The 8,804-nt window shown below is 38.8% G+C and overlaps 1 long non-coding RNA gene across 1 annotated transcript; it reads right to left on the bottom strand.

Annotated features, from left to right (window-relative positions):
* Nucleotides 1-4,818: 4,818 nt before the first annotated feature.
* LOC114828860 lies at nucleotides 4,819-6,672 on the bottom strand. Its single transcript, XR_003777229.2, has 3 exons — nucleotides 6,546-6,672; nucleotides 5,651-5,751; nucleotides 4,819-5,006 (listed from the first exon to the last, which is right to left on the bottom strand). It is a non-coding gene; the product is annotated as an uncharacterized LOC114828860 (long non-coding RNA).
* Nucleotides 6,673-8,804: the final 2,132 nt, after the last annotated feature.

Raw genomic sequence — 8,804 nt, 5'->3', positions numbered from 1 at the left:
ACCAGATGTTTACGTCCTATACCAGTTGTTATTTTTCAGTTTCGTCGTGAAATGAGGTTATAGTAGTAAAATAAAGGAGGAGACCTGTTTTGGTGCCATTTTGAGGCGATGAAATTTAAGCTTCATTGAGGTTAGAAGAGGCTCAACGAAGGTTTGTTTCAATGCAATAGCTTTTGGCACGCGCTGGCATTCCAGCTCAGCCAGCGTTCTTTTGCCTATTTTGAGGCTAGTGTGAATTTTTATGCGTTCTATTGTCCACCCTACTAATAATCTATTTATCTGAAGTAATGTCATACAAATGTGATCATTATAGATATTGTCGGCTTTGCGTATTTGGAATGGGAGAACTGTTCCACATGCCTGTGTGTTGTCTGAATTCAATCATAAATAGAAAAATATTTATGGGTGTCATAATCATATTGGACTGTATGCACATAAGGTGAATTATTTAATAATAATTAAAATCTTGTACAAGTAAGAGGAAGAAAAAAAAACGATGTCTTTGTTTTTAAATTAATGTGGTACAACTAAGACTGCAGCCCTGACGTTGTAATTGAGAAAAATGGCAAAATCATTGGCTGATGACATCAAAAAGAACTTGAAAATAGATGACTGTCGCCAAGAAATAATTCCAAAATATGAATATTTGTTTTTAGTTTTTTTGATATAGAGAAAACCAGAGGTGGGGGACTCGAGTCACATGACTTGACTCGAGTCTGACTCGAGTCACAATTTTCAGGACTTGTGACTTGCTTGATTAAAGTATGAAAATGACTTGACTTGACTTTGACTTGAGAACAAGTTACTTGAGACTTGACTTGACTTGAAGTGAAAGACTTGACAATGACTTGAACTTATAATAAACAAACAGCAATAAAATGATTTTACATGTTGTGACATCAGCACCACTAATCAGCGTATGTGCCTTTAACGCTGCACAATTCAAACCGCGCAAAACATGGCAGACAGTAACGTTAGTCGAGCTCCACAAATAGTATCGTTTGGATACAAAGACGTTGAACTGGACCGTGTGAATAAAAAAAGATTTGCCAGATGCAAAATATGCAACAACGTCAAATTTCATTCGTTATTTTAAGAACCACAAGGAAACGTAAGAAAGTAATATCTTTATATTCAGTTTCACTCTATTACGATTAAGTTACTCATGTAATTAATTAATCTTTTGTTTGTCATAATTTGGCCTTGGTTGCATATTATGTTTGGTTTTTTTTCTTGTTAGAAATGTGACCATTATCATTACTGAATACGTCTGGTAAATAGATGTAAGAAAATTTGACTATAACAGTGGCATAGCCTGAATTTTAATGTTGATGGGCATCTTAAAATGAGCGGGCATGTATATTATTACACGTAGGCTATAATGTCTGTATTAAATGTGGGCATTTTCAAGTGTTTGTGGACTGCGTGTGAAAACTAAAAAGCATTAACTTTATTGTATGAAAGGCTAACATGGAGGCGCCGATGTGATTAGCACCTAAACATTTCGAAGAGTTTTTTTTTTTACTCATACAGACAAGAATAATTACAACGTAATTACATATTAGGCAGTTTTTCAGTCACAATAATTAGTTTATAAGGTTGTTGTTAGTATTAGCCCTTATTACATGGATTGGCTGAATTCCAGTGCAGAATGCGTGTTATTTCTTGATAACAGACCGTTGCCTTGAAAAACAGCGCGTTGCAATTGGCGCAGCAGGATTCTAACCAGAGGGACGGAACGGACTATTTACTTTAGAGGAAGCAATACAATCGTTTTTAAATCAATAAATTCCTTTTGAAATCAATATTTTGTGTTAAATTATACATTTATTTGGTAGGTAGCCATGTAATAAGCGGGATAAGGTATAGCGAGGCGGTTGTTATAGCGAATACAACCCCTTCAGGCTGATTCAAGATCCTTCCGCTTCGTCCCCCCAAAAAATTGTACCGCGGAGGAGAAAAATATTTGATTTTGAAATAGAGCTTCACACCGAGCGCACGTCAGAAACAGAGGACAGTGTGTGTGTGTGTGTGTGTGTTCATTTCTTTAGTACTGTGACTTGACTTGAAACTTATAAGGACTCGACTTGACTTGCTTAGGGTGAACCCTTGACTTGACTTGCTTGATTTATCTGAACTGTGACTTGTGACTTGACTCGAGACTTGATGGTTTAGACTTGAGACTTGCTTGGACTTGACCATGTGTGACTTGTCCCCATCTCTGGAGAAAACATGGGAAGAAATTGAAAGAATACCTGATGAATTACAAAAAACACGTTGGTCATTGGAATGATAAAAAAATTGAATGATAAATTCCTCAAAGTAAGAATGTGTTGGGGCGTCAGCTATTCAAGAAATAGCCTGTTTTGTCATGTGTGATGTCAGTAGGGCCCATAGGCCTTTACAAAGGGTGGCTCCATGCAAGATCTCACCTCGTGGGGCATCAATGATCATGAGGAAGGTGAGGGATCAGCCCAGAACTCCCCGGCAGGACCTGGTTAATGACCTGAAGAGAGCTGGGACCACAGTCTCAAAGAAAACCATTAGTAACACACTACGCCGTCATGGATTAAAATCCTGCAGCGCACGCAAGGTCCACTTGCTCAAGCTAGCGCATGTCCAGGCCCGTCTGAAGTTTGCCAATGACCATCTGGATGATCCAGAGGAGGAATGGGAGAAGGTTATGTGGTCTGATGAGACAAAAATAGAGCTTTTTGGTCTAAACTCCACTCGACGTGTTTGGAAGAAGAAGAAGGATGAGTGCAACCTCATGAACACCATCCCAACCGTGAAGCATGGAGGTGGAAACATCATTCATTGGGGATGCTTTTCTGCAAAGAGGACAGGACGACTGCGCCGTATTGAGGGGAGGATGGATGGGGCAATGTATCGCGAGATCTTGGCCAACAACCTCCTTCCCTCAGTAAAAGCATTGAACATGAGCATTGAACAATGACCCGAAACACACAGCCAGGGCAACTAAGGAGTGGCTCCGTAAGAAGCATCTCAAGGTCCTGGAGTGGCCTAGCCAGTCTCCAGACCTGAACTCAATAGAAAATCTTCGGAGGGAGCTGAAAGTCTGTATTGCCAACGACAGCCCCCGAAACCTGAAGGATCTAGAGAAGGTCTGTATGGAGGAGTGGGCCGAAATTCCTGCTGCAGTGTGTGCAAACCTGGTCAAGAACTACAGGAAACGTATGATCTCTGTAATTGCAAACAAAGGTTTCTGTACCAAATATTAAGTTCTGCTTTTCTGATGTATCAAATACTTATGTCATGCAATAAAATGCACATTAATTACTTAAAAATCATACAATGTGGTTTTCTGGATTTATTTTGCAAAATCGGCATTGTATCAAATACTTGTTCTCCCCACTGTAAGTAAAAAAACATGGCTTTCCATGTGCACTGCATTTGATTCTAATATATGTTATAATTTGATGTTAGACCAAAGATAGGGATTTTAGTCTTCTGGGAAATTATGGCAAAAAAAAATTCACGTCATTCCTCACCGGGAACCGGCGCACCTCCTAGACCGCAACCTTCCACTCCACATGAACGCATCACTCTTCCCGCCTCACAAACACCAGAATACTGATCACCTGTGTCACTTACCTGTTTCGTTTGTTTCCTCCCAGTATTTAGTTCTTCCACTCCCAGCCTTCAGATTGTGAGGTATTGATTGTTCGCTGCATCTTTACTAAGCCCTTTTTTGGATTGCTACAGTTTTGGATTTTGTGTACCGACCTGTTTCTGCCCGATCTACCATTTGACTCTGATTCCCAGTCTAGTCCCTATCTGTGCTTTTGCCCGTCCATTGGATTACTGTACTTTGACCTTCTGCCTGCCTGTGACCTGGAGACCTGCCTAGCCCTCTTGTACCTCAGTTTGTATCGGTGCCTTCTGTGTATGACCCCAGCCTGTACGTCTGACCACGTTTCTACTGTTCCCTGTTGTCAATCAGAGTGGTGCTCACCGCAACTGGAGCCACAACACCTGCCTCTGTCTGGTATCGTTACACACAAAAGGTGACACACACAGGTTAAAGTGGCAATTAAAGGTTAATTTCCCACACCTGTGGCTTTTAAAATTGCAATTAGTGTCGAAAAATGTGAAGGTCCTGGAGTGGCCATAACAGTCTCCGGACCTTCATATCATTGAGCCACTCTGGGGAGATCTCAAACGTGCCGTTCATGTAAGACGAACAAAGACTTTGCATGACCTGGAGACATTTTCCAAAGACAAATGGGCAACTATACCGCCTACAAGAATTTGGGTCCTCATAGACAACTATCACAGAAGACTGCATGCTGTCATTGATGCTAAAGGGGGCAATACACACTATTAAGAACTATGGGTATGCAGACTTTTGAACAATGGGTATGCAGACTTTTGAACAGGGGTCATTACATTTTGTTCTTTATTGCTGTATTTTGTTTTATGATTGTGCCATTCTGTTATAACCTACAGTTGAATTAATCCCATAAGAAATTTTGTCTGCTCACTCATGTTTTCTTAAATTTTTTTTCATATATTACCAATTCTCCAAGGGTATGCAAACTTTTGAGCGCAACTGTAATTGCTCATTGACAGTAGTGAATGGAGGATGACATCATGCATTCTGAAAGCAAAGTTTATATTTTTGGATACATTTCTTTAGGAAACATTATTTCTTAAGACAACAGTGACTCTTATTACAATAAAATGTATAACATTATATTTATTGTAACAAGGATACTCCAGTATATAATTTCTAATTTGCATGAATGAGGATTTAATAAATAGAGTATTTTGTACATTCATACTGACATGATTTCAAACAACGGTTCGTAACAAAAAATTATAATAAAAGCAATAATAACGATACAGTATATTTTATGTTATGGTCTCCTCTCTGAGAAATAATCCTTTGTTCCTGATGACTTGGAGACACATTAATTTAGGAGTTCAATGACGGGCCATAATTTGGTAGTGGTGGCAAAGAGGATGGTCGTTAAAACATGTTGCTGAAAAAAGCAGGAAGGAGAAGTAGGTCACATGATTGAAGGATCTTTTTTGTGCAATTAAGTAACAGTATCAAATCAATGGTATTCAGGTAGTGTAGAAGTCAGCAGAGATCACTACATTATAGTTCATGCATTTAGTAACTTTAATACTTTGAATATTAGGGAATGTCATTCTAAAAATACTGCAAAGGAACTGAAGTGTTCACCTTCTCTGATTGGATGTGTGATGAAAGGTTGACAAGTGACCACAAATACTTGCCAAATAAAAAGTACATACACTTCCAACAAACTAAATAAGTAGGTGGATCATGATGTTGGTGTACTATCACTCTGTACTTACACACATTCTAAGGACTAACACATGCATATAGTTTTCCTTTTATAACCCCTAACGCTAGCACGATGTGTAAGACGCATACTGAATGAACCGAATGCAGCTGTGCAAGTCAACAACATACCGCTATCTAGTCAGTTGCGTCGTCGGGTTAGATACCTGCATTACTTTAGTTAAGCTACAGTAGCCTACTAGCTGACATAACTAACTGTGCTTAAGTTAGTTGCCTGAAGTCGAAAACACGCTCTGCGTTGTATTACCTTTTGTTGATGCAGTCAAATATTGTTATACAAATAAATGTTATACTCACATTTCAGGAAAAACTTGTCCTTGCTACCTATAGACTGCAATCTACCAGGCTCCAGTCCGGATATTCCGTAAGTCCCACCAAGCGAGCCCTCTGACTGAAACCTGAGACACAAGAACTGGTCGACCAAAGGAAAAAGTATCTAAAAAATTTGTAAATATAAAATTCTGATCCAGATTTGTATGTACGTCAACACTTGTAAATGTTAAGCAACAGTTGTAAATCTTTTACAGATTTGTTTTATTTGTGACATTTTTTTACATATTCACAACTTTTATTTATAATGGTGAAACATGATTACATATTTACAGATAATGTTTTTATTTACAAAATATTTTTTCATATTTACAAATCCTATTTTTATTTGTGAGTTGTGATGAATATACGCACAGATTTTCTAGATATATTTACAAATATTGAGACACATCTAACTTCATAAAATGCTGTAGGTTTCACCCTAATGATGGAACTTCTGAGATCCACAAGTTCTCAGGACTGATCTGTTGTCTCCATTCCTTTGGAGTTGACAAGACAATACCCAGTGAATGATAGTCTGATAAACCGTTTGTGTTGAAGTTACAAGTTCAACAGGTATACGTTCAACAACACAAATCCCTTTCAGTGACAATATGCCACCAACTGGAAATAGGCATCTGAGTGTGAGAGTTGCCCTTTCACACACCCATTGAGGCCCACTGCACCACATCAAGCCTGGGGATTGGGTAGCAAGGACTGCAAGAGAAAGCACTGGAACAACCTACGCTGGTTGGGTTCAACTTAGGTTCAACTTAGTCTGCTGTCAAGGTAGCTGAAAGTGGAACCTGGGTCCAAGCCACACACTGCCAGAAGGCTCCAGCGTCAGAAGATATAGCAAAGGAGGGGGAAAATGTAAGTTTACCTTACAAGGACGATGTGAGACAAGTGCCTAGTAATCTCTGTACTCCAACACATCATGAGACAATGGCGCCAGAGAGATAAGGACCATGGAACCCCTTCAGGAGGACCGGAGGAATGAAATGCACCATCAGGTGCCTGCTGATTATAAATATTGTCACTGTCATACCAATAGTGTGGCCCTTCACACCACACTATGATGATCATGGAAAGATTGTAAATATGACACAATAAAGCAAGGAAAGAGACATTTTTACACGGCAAATACATTTAGGAGGCAAATTTGAACAAACTGTCAATCTCTTGTGACATGATTCATTGCCCCCTGATGGAGATTGCTATGTACTGACAAGTCCAGTTTTACTCACCTAAATACAGGAGGGAGCTCTATTTTCCCAACCCTGTGAATAGGTGGAGATGTAATGATAATTATTGTACTGTTTCCAAATATAATCCAGTATTACTGGTGTTTCAGTGATAAAGAAGACAAAACCCCATGCAGACCTCCTGACCACCCCATATGTAGACCCATTATGAAATGTCCTATAACAGTCACACATGCTACAATAGTTCCTACTCCTGTGTCAAGTCGTCCTAAGCCAGGTAGGGTAACAAGATTGCTGTTAGAGCCAGATAACATAACCCTTAGGATAATGGTTGATTAAGCGAAACCCAGGAACCTGATTAATTGTCAACACATACCAACATCTAAGCTTTCCCTTATGTTAACCCCTATCCCATTTACAGTAGCAGACTGCATGGTTGAACCATGGTGACGTCACAAAAGACCACAACAGATAAGGACTTTTATAGGCATAGAACTCGGAGAAACTCGTTCTGTTGCCTTACAAAATAGAATGGCGTTAGATATGATATTGGTATCACAAGGTGGTCTGCAAGGTGGTTGGGTCAGAATGCTGTACTTTTATTTCTGATGCATCAGACAAAATGATTAACTTGGTGCATGAAACCAATAAAGGAAATCCAGAGCTCTACAATGTCCATGGATAGGATACATTCTCAGGGTTATTCTCTATGGTTGGTCCCTGGGGAATGCCAATATTCAAGATGTTAATTGCTTTATTTGCTGTTATTGCCTTTTTACTTATTTGTTGTATTTTGTTATCATGTTTAATAGTGCGTGCTTCTAGGTTTACAGCACAGGTACTGGTCCAGTACATGCCAATGATGACCCAGAACCAGGCATTTCAGACCTGTTTCCATTCCCTAATTATTGGAATGATGATATTATAGATGACCACAATGTATAGTGTATTGACAATAGCGTTCTGAGGCCCATTAATTTGATTATGTCTACCCATGAGTAAATTGTTTAAGAATTTATACCAAGAGTTGTTTTGGTGTCAACAAGGAGGATTGTTTGTGAATCCAGTGATAGCAATACCATTTAAGATGGCACTTTTAATTGTGGGCCAGGCTGAACTAGGCTTGGTTCCTTTTCTGGTTTTTCATGATGATGTAATTACATCATCCCAATATATACACACAGGCAAAGATTGTGGTGTGGTGCCTGGAGATGTGGGTATACCCTAAATCATTCACTTTAAAAAATCCTAATTTCTCCCCTCATTACATTTCAAACTGATATTTCCATTCATGTGAATTAAACTGCTTGAACAATAATGTGTGCGCAATACGCATTTTACACTGGCTAATAACATTTCAGGAAAATTCCCCCTGTGCTTAAAATGTTTATTAATAGGCCGAATTGTAGGCAATAACAACATTGCAAGCGAATCATTATGATGCCTTCCATTAGCCTTATTTGATATGGTAATATGTTTAGGCTACAATAAGTTAATGAGGCAATAACTGATTGGACTAAAATGTGAATAAAACATAAGGGCATTTTGTTAACTAAAACCATTTTGACCATAACTAAACAAACTCATTATTCAAATTATATGAATGTGACTAAAACTGAAAGATATTTTAGTATGATATCACGTGATCGATGAAGTCCGAAGCTTCGGTTCACCAAGTTAGTTTGAAACTGGAACATAATACCCCACAATGCACAAATGACCAAATACCAAATCAACATGTCTAATGCTGTGGCACGACCGTGCAATTCCAGGCTACTGTTTACCTGGTTACAGGTTTCGATTCTTTCTATTGCGGGTAATACAATTTTGTTTAACACAAAATGTCAGCCTTTCTTCGTCCAAAAATTCCTGTTTTATTTAGATTAGCCTTTTCAAAGGTCTTCATTACTCATTCATCCTTACCATTACTTCGAACA

The sequence above is a fragment of the Esox lucius genome, chromosome 17 (assembly GCF_011004845.1).
Source record: "Esox lucius isolate fEsoLuc1 chromosome 17, fEsoLuc1.pri, whole genome shotgun sequence".
In the NCBI taxonomy this organism is placed as follows: Eukaryota; Metazoa; Chordata; class Actinopteri; order Esociformes; family Esocidae; genus Esox; species Esox lucius.
Note: the sequence above shows the minus strand (reverse complement) of the source record. Positions and strands in the feature narration are given on the sequence as shown.